This window comes from Drosophila navojoa, chromosome 3 (genome assembly GCF_054131105.1).
Source record: "Drosophila navojoa isolate 15081-1374.11 chromosome 3, UAZ_NAV_1.0, whole genome shotgun sequence".
NCBI classification, from domain to species: Eukaryota; Metazoa; Arthropoda; class Insecta; order Diptera; family Drosophilidae; genus Drosophila; species Drosophila navojoa.
Window position 1 is genome coordinate 1,991,707 of NC_142891.1, and position 15,420 is coordinate 2,007,126.

The following is a 15,420-nucleotide window of genomic DNA, read 5'->3' on the forward strand; positions in this document are numbered from 1 at the left end:
AGCGTTTAACAAGCAATTCCCCCTTCCCACCCCCCAAATGCTTCACAACAAAATTCTTTCAACACTCAACAAAATATGCTATTAGCCCTCATGCGCCCCCCTCCCGCGGCATTCGCCACCCCAGCCCCCAAAGCTGCACAAACTGTAAATTTTTATAGCCCGCGCATCTTTTATTCTTTCCTCTTCCGCTTGTTTCTTTGCTTCTGTTTCTGATTTTTTTATTTTTTTTTGTTTTTGGGCTTTTATTTTTTTTATTTTATAGTGTATAATCATTTAATAAATAAAACGTCTTGATTTGACATTTTAATTGTATCTTTGACACAAACACAAACACACACACACACACATACATACATATATAAGCAAATCGCATGTGACTTGTCATTGAACTCTCCGCCGTGCTTTAGCGGTAAATGATCTCTGGGGGCATTATTAGATTTGACAGTCTAAACCAGAAAAAGCCAACAACCGTCGAGCGACGCACACACACACACACACACACACACACACACACACACACACACACACACACACACAAGCACAAGCACACCCATATCACACATATATCATCTTAATATCAAGCCGCAAAAGCACAGTTATGTAGTTCAGCTGTCAGAGCTTGAATGAAATTTGATAAAAACATAAACTTGGATGGATGTAGATAGATAGATAGAAGGGAGACATTAGAGTATAGTATAAAGTAGAAGAGTAGAGATTGGATTTATAGAGTTATCAATAAGAGTTTTTAGCTAAAATTGAAGAAAATAAAAAAATGTAAATAAATTTCATATATTTTTGAAATATATAAAATGGAGATTATAGTAAGTGAACTGTATTATTATATAATAATATCAGAAATTATGAGTAATAATACACTAAAGTGGAGTTCAAAGTTATAATTAAGAGTTTAAGTTAAGTTAAAAAACAGTTATTTCGTTCGAGTTTGCTATAATTATATATTATTATATTTTATATGATATTATATTATGCACTCGAACTAAACACACAGAGGAAAGGGGCTTTAGTTATATCATCAATCCGTTTGGGTATATCTTAGGTGCCCCACTCACTGGCTATGCCCCAATTCATAGCCAAATTTAGTCTGGGATATTATTGAACCATGAGACAATTTGGAATGCGCTAATGGAAGCTTATAAAAAGAATTTTGTAAACGAATCTTAAGTGGAATGATGAGAAAAAGTAAAAAAAATTAGAAATATATGACAAGAAGAGAGGGAGAGAAATTAGTAAAGATGGTTAAAGTAGAGAGTACAAAGAAAGGGAGAGAATGAGAGCAAGCAATTATATATATGTTATATTCTAGTTTTTTTTTATATATAATACTATGTATTATACTTGAATTTATAGTTCGAGTCAGCTCCTCACTTTCTTCTCTTCTCCCTTTTGTTCATTCTCTGTTTTGTCTTGTAGATCTCTAGATGATGATGTGATATGATGATATGATATGATGCAATATAAACGATTTATAGCATGATTCACAAGAATATCATATATTATCTCTATAAGTTGAATTTTATTATAATTTCTTATCTTTAGAACAGTGATTAAATATAAAGCAAACAATAATTATCTTTTATATTACTTCCCCAGAAATAAGAAATCTGAAATATATTTATTATATAGGTTAAATATTTAAAGATATATGTATATATAGATATATCTAGGGAACTTGCCAGTTGGACTCATAATAGTTCCACAATTCCACTTATATGTCTCATAAAAGAGCGACAGACAGACGGACGGACGGACGGATGGACGGAACAGGGAAAGACAATTTTGTGCGTAATAATTAAAAGGCCATTAGAGGAGCTGCCACAAGCTGTTGTTGCTCCACTGTCTGCTGCCATGCGTGTGTGTGTGTGCGTGTGTGTGGCATGCCACAGAGTGGCCTCGCCTTTGTGCTGGCCATGGCTGTTATCAATAGTTAATAGCATTAACCGACTATAAATATCAATTGCAATTAAATACATATAAATATATGTATATACTATTAAAGTAAAATATATATATTATATATACAAGTATATATCTCACTCCCATCTATTGCTTTGCCTTTAAATTTTCGTCGAGTTTTTCACGCTTTTCCCGGCAGTTTTCCTTAAAGTGCCTTTCAATTTGTGTTTTCACAGTCAGACAGGATGCGCGCTCAAGTGGCGTCGCCTACTTATCCACTATTACCTGTCCCACTCGCACATACACATTCTCTCTCTCTCTCTCTCTCTCTCTCTCCGCCTCTGCTTCTGTGTCACACTTAGTTCTCGCTTTATTTTTGGGTTTTTATGTTTATTCTCGTTTCGCTTTTGCTTTGTTTTTATTTATGCCTCGTTTTTCATTTGTTTTCTACCTGCGTTGAGTTTTTCCTTTTGAGTTTCATTTCATTTCCTGGCCAAGTGCCTGTGCCTGTACCTCTCCCTCTCTCCCTCTCTCTCTCTGCCTTTCTCTCCGTCACGCTCTTGCGTGAATTATGATTGCGTTGTTTTTCTGATGAGTCCTGGCGCATCCTTTTGTATGTGGACACACGCGCGTGCAGCCTGCGGCTCACGTTTTCTGGCTGACTCCACATGCAGCCCCCTCACCCCCCACACACACACATTTGCCCCGCCCCGTTTGCGGAGCTGTGGCAACGGCTGCAAAAACTTTGAAATTAAAATAAATTAAACAAATATTTCGTTTGTTTGCAAATTTACGTGAAAAACGCGGCGGAAATGCCGCAAAAACCCCAAAAAATAAGCGTGGGCGGGAGGGAGAGGGAGGGGTAAGCGAGAGAGAGAGAGAGAGAGAGGGAGGGAGGGGAAAACCAACCAAAAATATACAAATGCAGCAGCTGCAGTTGCTTCCTGACAGGACTCACTCTCTCGCCCACACTCTCCCCCTCTCTCTTTCTCTCTCTCTCTCTCTTGGCTGCTGCCAAATGGAAGTTTTCCTGACAATTTTGCTTTTGAAACAGTAAATCAAAATTGGGTTAGGTAAATATGCAGAGCTGGAAATTTATAAACAAATTTTATGTACTATATATAATGGAGTATATAGAAAATATGAAGTGAAACCCTGCGATGATGGAAGTCTATTTATACCCTGCATGCTAAAAGGGAGGATATAGTGGAGAAAGCGTAATCAGATGAGATGAGATGAGATGAGATGAGATGAGATGAGATGAGATGAGATGAGATGAGATGAGATGAGATGAGATGAGATGAGATGAGATGAGATGAGATGAGATGAGCTGATGAGCTGAGATGCGCTGCGATGAGCTGCGCTGCGCTGCGCTGCGATGCGCTGCTCTGAGCTGCGCTGCGCTGCGCTGCGATGCGCTGCGCTGCGCTGCTCTGCGCTGCGCTGCGCTGCGCTGCGCTGCGCTGCGATGAGCGCTCTGCGCTGCGCTGCGCTGCGCTGCGCTGCGCTGCGCTGCGCTGAGCTGCTGCGCTGCGCTGCGCTGCGCTGCGCTGAGCTGCTGCGCTGCGCTGCGCTGCGCTGCGATGCGCTGCTGCGCTGAGATGCGCTGCGCTGCGCTGCGCTGCGCTGCGCTGCGCTGAGATGAGATGAGATGAGCTGAGCTGAGCTGAGATGCGCTGCGCTGAGATGCTGCGCTGAGCTGCGATGCGCTGCGCTGAGCTGCGCTGCGCTGCGCTGCGATGCTGCGATGCTGAGATGCTGAGCTGAGATGCGCTGAGATGCGCTGAGATGAGATGCTGCGCTGAGCTGAGCTGCGCTGCGCTGCGCTGAGCTGAGCGCTGCGCTGAGCTGAGATGAGATGAGATGAGATGAGATGAGATGAGATGCTGCTGAGATGCGCTGAGATGCTGCGCTGCGCTGAGATTGAGCTGCTTGCCTTGCTGCCTTCCTGAGATCTCTCCCCTGTGTTGCCTCTCCTCTCCTTCTCTCTCCTCTCTCCTCCTAATTTCCTGTTAATTTATAACACTATTATTATAAATATTCTTAATAATTATATTTAAATATATTTTCATATATCATCACTTCGATTCCATAAGTTCTTTTCGCTTTGCACTCTCGCCATATCCCAACGCCAGATGGCGCTACGTTTAGGTCATTAAAATTCTCTATCAATGCCTGTTTGAGGCCGTTTTTAGTAGCATAGCTAAACACAGCTTGCCTTCTTCTTCTTCTTATAGCAGCTCTGCCATTTATCTAACTCTCTCTAGTACGCCTCGCTTTCTCTCCCTCTCTCTCTGCCTGCTCCCGTTACTCTCCACTTTTAACTATCCCTAATCTCCTGCGAGTTCTCATTCTCTTTTTTATTACATTTGGCATTTTGAAACTTTTTTGGACTGATAATACTTTGAGCCAGTTTTTCGGGCAGCCAACGAAAGGGAGAGAGCGAGTGGGGAAGAGAGACAGAGAGTGAGAGAGAGAGGGAGTGAGGGGCAGCTCACTTTAGTTTTTAGCGCTTGGCATATGGAATTTATGCCCGCACACACACACATACACAATTTGTGTACCGTTATTTGTATCTAGGTTTATGCATGGGACACGTTCCCACTTCTGCTTTTTGTGGGTGTGTGTGCGCCAAGGGAGAGAGAGCGCGCGAGGAGTAAATGGGGCAACTCGTTGGCAGCTGTTTAAACAAACGAAATACACACACATACATACATGCACACACACACACACACACACACACACACGTACACACAACTGGCGAAAAATAATTGCAAATAAAAATTTGATTCTTGTTTTTCTTCGCATAAAAATTCAATAACATTTGCTGAGCATTCAAATTGGTCAAGTTCTACGGCTGCGAAAACCTCGAAATGTTTTCGTAAACATTTTTGCATTTGCTTGCAAGTTTTTTCCTCAAGTGATTTTCGATATTTTTGTAAATGTTTTAAATCGAGTTTTTGCTTTTGTTTTTGGCTCTGACTCGAGCCAGTGACTCAAAGATTTGTTGAGCGCGGCTTAAGACACGTTTGTTGCGCTCGCTCTCGCTCTTGGCTCTGACTCATTTGTGCATTGAGTCAAATGACTTTTTCTTTTGTTATTTATTTTAATATAATTTTTTTTTTATTTTATTTATTTTTTTTTTTTTTAGCATTTTTCAACGTTTGTGCATAATTTTTAATTGCATATCTAGCACAAAATATCTTTCTTTTTTATTATTTCTGATTTCCGCTGTAGTTTCTACTTCGTCTTATCGCCTCTTTGCGATTTGCATGCGTCGCGCGTTTTTAAACGCCCGCAAAACGCTAGCGAGAAACGTGCAGGCATTCACTTTGACCAAAGCACTGACAGCTAACACTATCAATTGTCTCTCTCTGTCTCCCTCTCTCTCTCTCGCGCTCTCTGGTCACACCTTGTACATTTTGATTGAATTGCGTCTGAATATTTTTTATTGGAATGTCTTCAATTTGCTTGGTTTTTATCGTCTGTGTTTTTTTTTTCTGCTGCTTCTGTCTTACGCCTTTGGCTACCGTTTGTATGTCTGGTTCAGTTCGTGATATATAACCCTTGCCAATTTGGCAACATTTTGTCTTCTGCTTTTTTTTTTGCCCAGAGTCAAGACATCAGTCTGAAGAGCCATCATCGATTCACAGCAGGCAATTCTTTTTACCTCTATGTGAAGTGCTCTCAGTGCTCTTTGCTTGAGCTATTGCTACATTCTGGTTGCGTTTGTAACGGCGCAAAATGCCTCTAAGTAGTTGGCTAAGCTGGCTGGACTTTGACATATCAAGTTTTGCGTCTTTCGAGGGTTTTTCCGGGGAAATCTTTGCCAGTTAGAAGTAGAATTTCTTGAGCATTGTGAAATGTGAAGCTCTGAGAGCAAGCAATAAAAGCTGAAATAACTTTATGCGAATTCTCCTTAAATGTTTCACTAATACTAAAATAATAATATTTCATGTTAAATTTAACATTCATCTTTAGAACTGTAATCTTAATCGCAATCAATTTAAAGCCTATGGAATGGAGTTTTTTAGATTATAGAAATATCATGCGAATATTATGTTTTAAATGCTCGAGGTGCGCTATAGAAGTTTAAAATTTAAATTGATCAATATAAAATTAAAAAACAATAAATTAAAAAATTAAAATAAAATAAAATAAATTAAAAAGAAATAAAATAAAATAGAAATAAAATAAAATAGAGATAAAATAAAATAAAAAAAAAATAATAAATAAATAAAAAATAATAAATAAATAAAAAATAATAAATAAATAAAAAATAAATAAATAAATAAAAAAATTAATTAATAAATAAAAAGAAAAGGAAAATAAATAAAAAAATAAAAAATAATTAAATATAAAATTAAAATAAAAAAAAATAAAAAATAATAAATAAAATAAAATAAATTTCCAATTCATTAATTAAATGAATAAGCTGGCATTCATAAGTAATAATTAAAACAATAGCAGCTCTCTCCACTTCAGTTAGGGTATTCCATAGTCGCGTTGTTTGCTTTGACTGTCTGCTTAATTAAAGTGTATCATTGTCTGTCGTAGAATTTGAGTTTTTTTCAGCTGTTTTTTTTTTATTACGTGCCCCTTTTTGGTCAACACTTTCTGCTGTTACGTTTTTTTTTTGTCTTCCACTTCGCTTCGCTGCTTTTTTTCTTTTTCTTCTCTGATTTTGTTTTTGCCTCTGCGTTGGCTGAAACCCCCCTCCCCCCACTCCATTGTGTGTTTGGAGCTCATCGCTTGTCGCTTTTGCGGCTTCTGTTTGCCGTGTTTTGTTTTTTGTTTTTCGTACAATTTTTGCAGCTGCTTCTTTGGCTTCGCATTGAGATTGGCTTTCGGGGGCTATGCGGCCCACGCCCCCGCCTGCCTTTGCCTTTGCCCAGCGAGTTGCGCTCTAATTTGTATGCGCAACATGTCAAAATTATTGTGGTCAATACACTGATTGCTTTTCATGCAGCTGCCGCCCATCCCCCCGTGCCACGTCTCCAGATATTTATGGCCCAGAGCCGGGTCCTCAAGTCTTTTGGCCAAGCGATTGTGATCTAGGCCAGGCCAAGCTCCAATCCACGCTCTCCAGAGTCCGCTTCATCGCTCCATCTCCATCTGCAGTCCCCTTTGCTGCATTGCAGTGGGCGGCAGTTCCCCGAACTGTCAGTCCTTGGTTTGGTTTCCGCCTCAACTCGTGCGAAGTTTCTGGGCTTCGCTGCTGTCGCTGCCGTCGCCTCAGCTTGAGCTTGACATTGATTTGGGCACTTGGTTAGCTTAGATTTTCAGGCTCTTTAAGGTGGACCAAAAAGTTTTTCATAAAGCAATTATACAGCTCGGGCCTGTAGAAGTCTGTGTTATCTTTGCAGATAGATGATATGTCAGAGAGTTTGGACAGAGCTTTTCGAATGTCATTTATAAATTAGAGTTATATATAATACATATATATACTAGGTATGTTAAATGTCTTGAACGTTTTCTAGTAACTCGAGATGTGAAGAAGATTATGGAGAAGTAAACGTTAATCATTTGTACATAAAATGTGGGATCTGAAGAAAAGGCGTGGCATACACTGCATAGTATATATATATTCTTAATGTGGACAATGAGTCGAGTCAAAGTAGCTCTAAGATCTCAGATCTTGCACTCGTAAGCTGAAATAAAGCTAGATCAAGTTTATATTCCTTTAGGCCTTTGTACACAGCACGAGTTGCCCATTAAAGACGTGCGCTAGAACCATATAGACGATATATAGAACCATTATAATGCTACGAAATGTCAATGAGCACGTTCAGCTAGAGCAAAAGTTACTCAATAACTAACTAGCCATAGTAAAACCCATAAAAGAGGCATAAAATGATATCCTATGCGAGCACAATCTTGCTTGGTTCCAGGTATATTCTAGTCGGGCACTCCCCACTCGTTACTCTGAAGACTCTCTGAATGCTCTCTCACTTTTAAACCGAACTCTGCCCAACATATTTCTTCGAGCCTTGTTAACTCTTTAACTTCTGGCAGACTTCTCGTTGATCTCGTAATCCATAGACCCATTAATAATGGCATATTTCATAATTACGGCTGGCTTTGCTCAATTGTTTTAACCCCCAGCTTGAACTCAGGAGAAGATAAAAATTGATCAAAAATTGAGCAATTTTTCATAGTGCCGATGCACCCTCTCACTGCACCCGTGCCCTCGCTCACGTTCTTCCCCTCGCCCACAGTTTATTTAATTTTCAGCTTAATTCGCTGTTCGCTGCTTAAAGTTTTTAATTAAACGCATATTGGACTTGAATTTCCATTCATAATTCCAAATGTTGTAGCTATATTATGGATGTGGGGCGTGGCCGCTGCCGCTGTCTGCTGTCTGCTGTGCCTGTGTGGGGTGGGGGGGTTGGATTTTCGTTCGACTCTCGCATTATGGCATGAATAGAGTTTTATTGCAATTTTATGCGCTTCAATGAAACTCAATAAAATGAAAATTTCTGCGCGTTGCATGTGCACCAAAAAAATATCCTCTATATATATATGTATGTATATCGAGTATATATAATATAATAAAACAAACGGCCAAACAATGGTCGAAGCAGCGCAACGAGAAATTGTTAACAAAAAAAAAAAGCAAAGATATTGATAAAAAATCGCATAAATTGAACTTTTATGTAATTTTTTTTTTTTAGCATTTTTTTATTTTTTTTTATATATTTTCCATAAGTTTGGGCATTAAAAAATTGTATCGGAGTGCAAAGTGAAATCAATTATAGGCGAAAAAAAAATGTTTGAAGTGCACTTTGGCTAGTGAAATTAATAAAGCTCGAGCCGGGACGCGGCGTGTCTAAGGGGGGTGGGTCTTAAATGGGGGGTAGTTTGCGCTATGTGTGTGGAGGGAATTTCTTTTTATTATTCTACTTTGATTTATTAAGGCATTTCTCATCAATTGATTCCGACTAAATGCGCATTAGCAAACCATAAAAACTGCCAGCGGGATTTGGTCTTTAGCTTTGCGGGTAGCAAGGGTTGTTTGAGGAGGGGGGGTGTTGGCTAAGGGTGGGGGTGGGGAAGTGGCAAGTGACAACTGTGAATGCAAATGAATTTTACACTTGAGACACAGCGTCACTGCTCCAGCTTTTGGCTCTATATATAGGGGTGTAAGCCACCCCCTGGCATGCCCCAACCCCCGTTTCGGACACGTTTCAACAAATGAAATGGAATGTTTGATTAGAAAAATGTTTTGCATAGCGTAAAATTTTATTTCATTTCATTGTGCATGGGCGTAACGCAGCGATACCTGGGGGGGGTTGTTGTTGTTGTTGCAACCCTCTGCTCAGATTTAGCACTACGGGCAAAAACAAAGGTTTACAGTTCATTTTGTATAATTTGTTGTTGTTGTTGTTGTTGCTTTGGTATTTTACAATGTTGCTTTAGCAGAGATAGACAGCTGTAAGAAGAAGAAGAAGAGACACTCCCCTTGCTGCTGCAGCTACCCTCTTGCAGGGGATGCAAAAGTGAATTGATATGCTTGAGAAACCAAGCAAAAGTAACGAAACGACGAATTGCATTCGTTTAGCGAGTGACAGGGGACAATAGGGGGAGTAAGTGAGGGAGCGAGAGAGTGTGAGAGGGGGTTGGGGTTGGGGTGGGAAGAGGCTTAAGGGCTGAGCACTGATTTCAGCTGCATAGCAAGGGTTAGCCGTTGCCTTTCAGTCTGTTGTTGTTGTTTCATTTATTTTTGTTTTTTTTTTGTGCATTTCTTTTTCCAGCCTTCGAAAATGCTAAATGCTCATTTTGTTGGTTTTAAGCCAAACAGGGCAAACAGTAAAGGAAATGGCTATGGCAATGGGTTTGGGTTTGGGCTTGGGGTTGCTTTGTGGATGCCTGGGGTCTGTTTGTCTGGCGGCGCGAATGCAATTAATTGCAGAACAAATTTGAAAAAGAATTTTATCTTGAAGTAAATACAAAACGCCAAATGAAATATGAGAATTGTGGCACTGAATAAATGAGCAGATGAAAAGCATATAGAAAATGAGCCATAAGAAAATGTACAACAGGCGAATGATATATGCGTGCTATATAATTGAATAATTCAAATTGCCAAGGAGAGCAAAGATGAACAGAAAATGGGATTTCGAAGGGGCTCTGTCTAAGGATGCTCATAGGAAATTTTTAATAAAAATCTTAAATATTTTAATGCTAAAAAATCTAAACTTTAAATTGAATATAATGTGAATTAAGTCTTAGCCGATTTTAATTAGTGACTAAACAAAATTTACAACTCTTGGCGTAAATATATCATATTTCAATAAACATCCAAACTTTGCTGTAAATTCTTAAAGTAAATTTCAGTAAATGCTCAGCTTTAGGTGAGCTCTGCCGGATATTTGAAAAGAGAATAATTCAGCTGCCCCCCCATCCCCCACGCCCACTTTTCACTCTCTCCCACTCACTTTTTAATAAATTTTTGTATTTCTGTCCCCCCCCTCCGAGTGCAATGCTCGAAAATGTTTGTCACGCTAATCACCTGTCAAATTTCGAACGCGCTGACAAATGATGCCGTCTAGAGGGGAGGCAGCAGTTACACATTTATATACATATATATATATAAAGGGGGGCGTGACGATGCTGCGATTGCAAAATTGTAAAAGTAAAGCAAATAAAACGCAATCATTCAATTGACAACTGAGCCGCAGCGCGAGCCAAAACCGAAAGCTGATGGCGAATGCCGGCGTTAAGCGCAGCTGAGGGAAAATCAATTTGGGCTGCCTTACCAAACGTACATATAGACAGTGTATATATATGTATGTATGTATGTATGTATACAAAGGAATTCCAATGCTTGACGGCGCCAGCAAAAGCCAGTTACCCCTCGCCCTCGCAGCAATCCGCGACAGAGCTCCACGAATCACGCAGAAAGGCAATGAAAATGTGCTTGTAATAATAACTGAATGGTTAAAGCGATGGGGGCGGCGGCGGCGGTGGGGTAGGCGTGGTGGTTGCTGTGGCGTCTGCTTTTCAAAAGGAAAATTCAAGGACAAACAAACACAAGTCAAACAGTCGTGAGGTTTACGCTTTTGTTGCCCTCTCGGTGTGCGTGTGTGTGTGTGTGTGTGGTTGGTGTCTGCTTCTTCTGCAACTTCTTCGGTTGCCCCCGACAAACATTTGGCCCGGAAAACTGCTGCCGACTGGCGCTGCCGCTGCCGCCAAAGCTTAGAAGTTTTGCAGCCTGGCCTGCGGCGCATGTAATTTTCATTACACGCTGCCCTAGCCCAACTAGCTCGAGTTCGCTAAACAGAAAAACCCTAGACCCAAGATCCAAGACCCTATAAACACAACGCTTGGCTTCCTTCCCCAAGCACTCACACGCACACACACACAAATATACAATCTGCAAAACTCTCTCTCAGCGAGTGCCAATTCGAGGGTTTCTACTTCTGATACTTCAAGAAATGTTAAAACAATATCATTTAAATATCTAAAGGAAAATGTTTTTAAATTAAGCCTAATACATTTTTCTATATGTTAACTCTAATACTAGGCGCAATTGCCCCATAAATATTTATAGAAGTTATTTAAATATCAAAAAGAAAGTAACGAATGTTGCATTTTAACATGAGGTTTATAATGAGGCTAAGTTTAATTGCTAAAAGCGTGTGTTGGGCTGTGTATGTAAAATCATCTATATATCTATATAAAGTCATATTCCACTTGAGCTGCTCACCTAATTTCGAGTTTACACTTAACATGAACTTTGCCATGTGGATAAAATAAGTGTTTCTCTTATGATTTCTTGTAATACGGAGCTAAATATCAAGAAAACATAAAGCGCAACTCTAAGACTTAAAGTTCGTATTTAACATGAACTTTACAATGAAGTTAGAAATATGCAACACCAGTTTGCCTCCTTGTATTTATCCCATATATACATACGCCCTAAATCGTCTGACTACGACAAAGCTTATTTATGCAAAAGCTAACTACAAAGACTTGAGTTTAAATTTAACATGAGCTTTACAAGGAACTTGTGATATAAGCCATATGAAAGCTCAAGTAAATTTATATACAAAAATATCAAGAAAGTTTTTGTTTTTGCACACAGCACTTAAAGTTAACATGCACCTTAGCCTCAAGTTAAATGGCTTTAGTTTATAAAATGTGCTTAACGGCCCTCGCTTTAAGCTGGAGCTGTATGTGTGTGTGTGTGTGTGCGTGTGCCTGAGGATAATATGCCCAACATTTGCCTAAATGTGTTGGGCAATAAATTTTAAAGTCATTGCCGCAGGCTGCTTAAAGTCTTGGGCTCGCTGCCTAGGCGGGAATGCCCCTAACAAGCCGGGCCCCCTCCCCCACCACGGCCATCTCCCAATGTTAAGTGTATTAACTGTAAGGCGTTTGCGGTAATAAGTTTAAAAAGTTTTTTGCGCTGGCAATGGCTGTCATATATTCAGACATGCCTATATAGAGGCATGTATATATATGTATGTATGTATGTATGGTATGTATGGTATGTGTGTATGTATTGTAACGTTACCTTTGGCAACTACTTTGCGTAATTATGTCAATGGCCATTAGCAGCTGCTGCCGCTGCCGCTGCCGCTGCTGCCCGGCAACCCGCAGCAGCACGAGTCATCGATATGGCTGCCCTTTGATTTCAATCTGGTCTTTGGCTTTGGCTTTTTGGTGTGATATCTGTGTAAGCAGCCTTGCATCCATCCATCCAGCCATCCATCTATCCATCCATTCTATCTATAGTCATTATCTCGCCAGCTAACCAGCATAATCCTCGCATTGTCTGCTCTTGCTCATATGTCAAGGACATGGCTTAGTTCACACGAGGCAAAACCCAAGCAACAAACAACCCCCACCCACACCCTCGCCCTCGCCCTTGCCCCCGCCCTCGTCTTGTTGCCTAGTTGTTTGCGTTCTGCTTAGGCATTCGAAATGCGCTTAATAGTGCCACAAAATCAATGTATTTTAGCGTTTTTGCCACGCTTGATTGGCCAGCTGATTCGATTTGCGGGGGGTGGGGGGTGAGGGTGTGTGTGACGGGATCAACTCTTGAAGAACTTGATTAACACAACATACTCAATTGGATTTTGTGCTGTCAGTTTGCGAATGTCGTGTGACAAATCATTTCATTAATTTTGCACATACTTAATGGCAAATTAATTACGCAGAGAGTGAGAGAGAGAGTGAGAGAGTCAGAGAGAGAAAGGGCAACCGAGTGTAAATGAGTATGGCAATGTTGTTTGCAGCGCCATCTAGTGTTCAATAGCTGTAAAATGTGCAGTGCAGCATATTAAATATTCATTTTAGAGTAATAACAGAAAGAGAAAGAGTGTGTGGGAGAGAGAGAGAGAGCGAGAGCACAGCAAATGTAAATGCTCAGTGCAGCATATTAAATATTAATTAATTTCAATTATTATGTTATTTGTGCGTGTCTGATTGCCACGCCTCGATTTGCCTAGGATAATAATAAAAATGGCATTTTAAATTTTATAAATGAAATGCATTTTAATTAATTTTACACAGGTTTATAGCGCAATTTCGCCTGTTGTTGTTGTTGTTGCTGTTGCTGCACTTTTGTTTGTCATGTTTACATGAATATTTGATAAAGCGTATAAATTTCAATCGTTGCAATTGTCGTTAGCCTGCCCCACCTGCCATTTGCCAGCCAATTTTACCTTTTAAATGCCAACAATAAACATATTAATTTATTTATTTATGCCAGCCACACAACAATATTAAATGCCAATTTCGTTTTGCTTCTTCTACTTTTTTCAATATGTCAATTATTTAGCTAGAATTTATTTATGCATTTAGTCAACAATATTTCAAAACAAGTCAAAAATGTTTCTTGTTCTCTTTTATCTTTTAGCTGAATTCATATTCAGATTCGGAATTCGTTTATGCCAGCTGTTGTAATGCTTGAGTTAATACCCCTAATGAGACGCTTTAGCGGCGTTTAGGCCATTCAAGGCTGCCTAGAATAGTGCAAGACATACATAGAGGTATATTTGTAATAGGCTTAGCCATAGTAGCAGCCCATAAAAGAAGCTCGCGGTGACACATAATGCAAACTACTAAACACGTTTGTGTTTTGAGTGGAATATATCGAATGCTGCTGAGGCTTGAACAGATGGTCAGTGCTAAGACGAGTGCCAGTTGGCCAAGTTAAGAGTAGATTTAATCAGCGTTAAACTTCTGTCAAAGCTGTTGACGAGACTTGCAAAACTTTGGATATAAAGAGTTTTGAAACTCGAGACATTATGCCGTTTACAGGCTCTGGGTTTGTCTGTCTAGTCTGCTTACTGCGGCTGATAATAAAAAGATAAGCGCCTTAAAGTCAGTGAACAATATAATATACTTACATATATATTTACACGCTGATAAGACCTCTATGAATGGGTAAACAAATATGCATATTGCCGCTATAAAATATAAAATATATATCTCATTGATCCTTGTAGAAGCATAGATAAAGCTACTGCCCCACTATCTTATCTGGACAATGTCTGCAAATAAACGATAAATTGCCAGAGTTCAATTATAAATTTAATGAATGGAAAATATATTGAAATATATGAATAATAAACTAAAATATTTAAATACAAATTTATATTAAAATTAAATATAAAAAATATAAAAAAAATAAAATAAATCAAAATAAAATAAAATAAATAAAATAATAAAAATATTAATGAACAAGTAAGAAAGCTCTAGTCGAGACTGCTCGACTACGAGATCCCCTGAACCCTGCAAGCAACTGATATTTCAATAATAATTAGCAAACACACACGCACACACACACGCATCCATTAAAATACACGCACACACACACGCATACAAACAAACACACGCACACACATACACACACAAACAAACACACGCATACACACACACACACACTCACATTGCGCTTGGGTTGCGCTGCAGTGTTGGCAATATTAGGAGAACTTATTTGTTGAATAATTTAATTTCTAGACGTACGATCGTAATGAAACTTTCAGAACGTATTCATATTGTTTAAATGTATGTGTATACCGAAGCACAAGTCTCTAGTATTTGATATACGACTTTTACAAAGATAAGGGTGAGGGGGTGGATTTAGGGGTGGGGGGTAAATTTTAACAAAAACCGAAATTGTATGACATGCGTCTTAATATACATTTTAAATTTGGAGACTCTAGCTTGAAAGATGTAGGAGATAACATTTGTTTAGTGATCTTCGATAAGGTTTTTTATCGATAAAAAAGTATCGAAATGAGTTATCGTTTTTTAGTGATAAACTCGATATCCGCGTGATATATACGGACATTTTAAAAAAAAGTTGAAGTCTCTAGCTCTTGTATCTTCTGAAATCGACGCGTTCAAACATACGGACAGACGGACGGACGGACGGACGGACGGACGGACGGACGGACGGACAGACAGACGGACAGGGCTAAATCGACTCAGCTCGTCGCCCTGATCAAGAATATATATACTTTGTGGGGTCTGCCACGCCTCCTTCTGCCT

At 39.4% G+C, this 15,420-nt stretch overlaps 1 protein-coding gene and 1 long non-coding RNA gene across 2 annotated transcripts in view; one reads left to right on the forward strand and one right to left on the reverse strand.

Annotated features, from left to right (window-relative positions):
* LOC149091604 (uncharacterized) overlaps positions 1-15,420 on the forward strand; it is a 75,533-nt gene that overhangs the window by 2,812 nt on the left and 57,301 nt on the right. The window lies entirely within an intron of this gene.
* On the reverse strand, positions 13,268-14,410 carry LOC149091605 (uncharacterized). The gene is made up of 3 exons (XR_016196594.1): positions 14,274-14,410; positions 13,640-14,219; positions 13,268-13,586 (listed from the first exon to the last, which is right to left on the reverse strand). It is a non-coding gene; the product is annotated as an uncharacterized LOC149091605 (long non-coding RNA).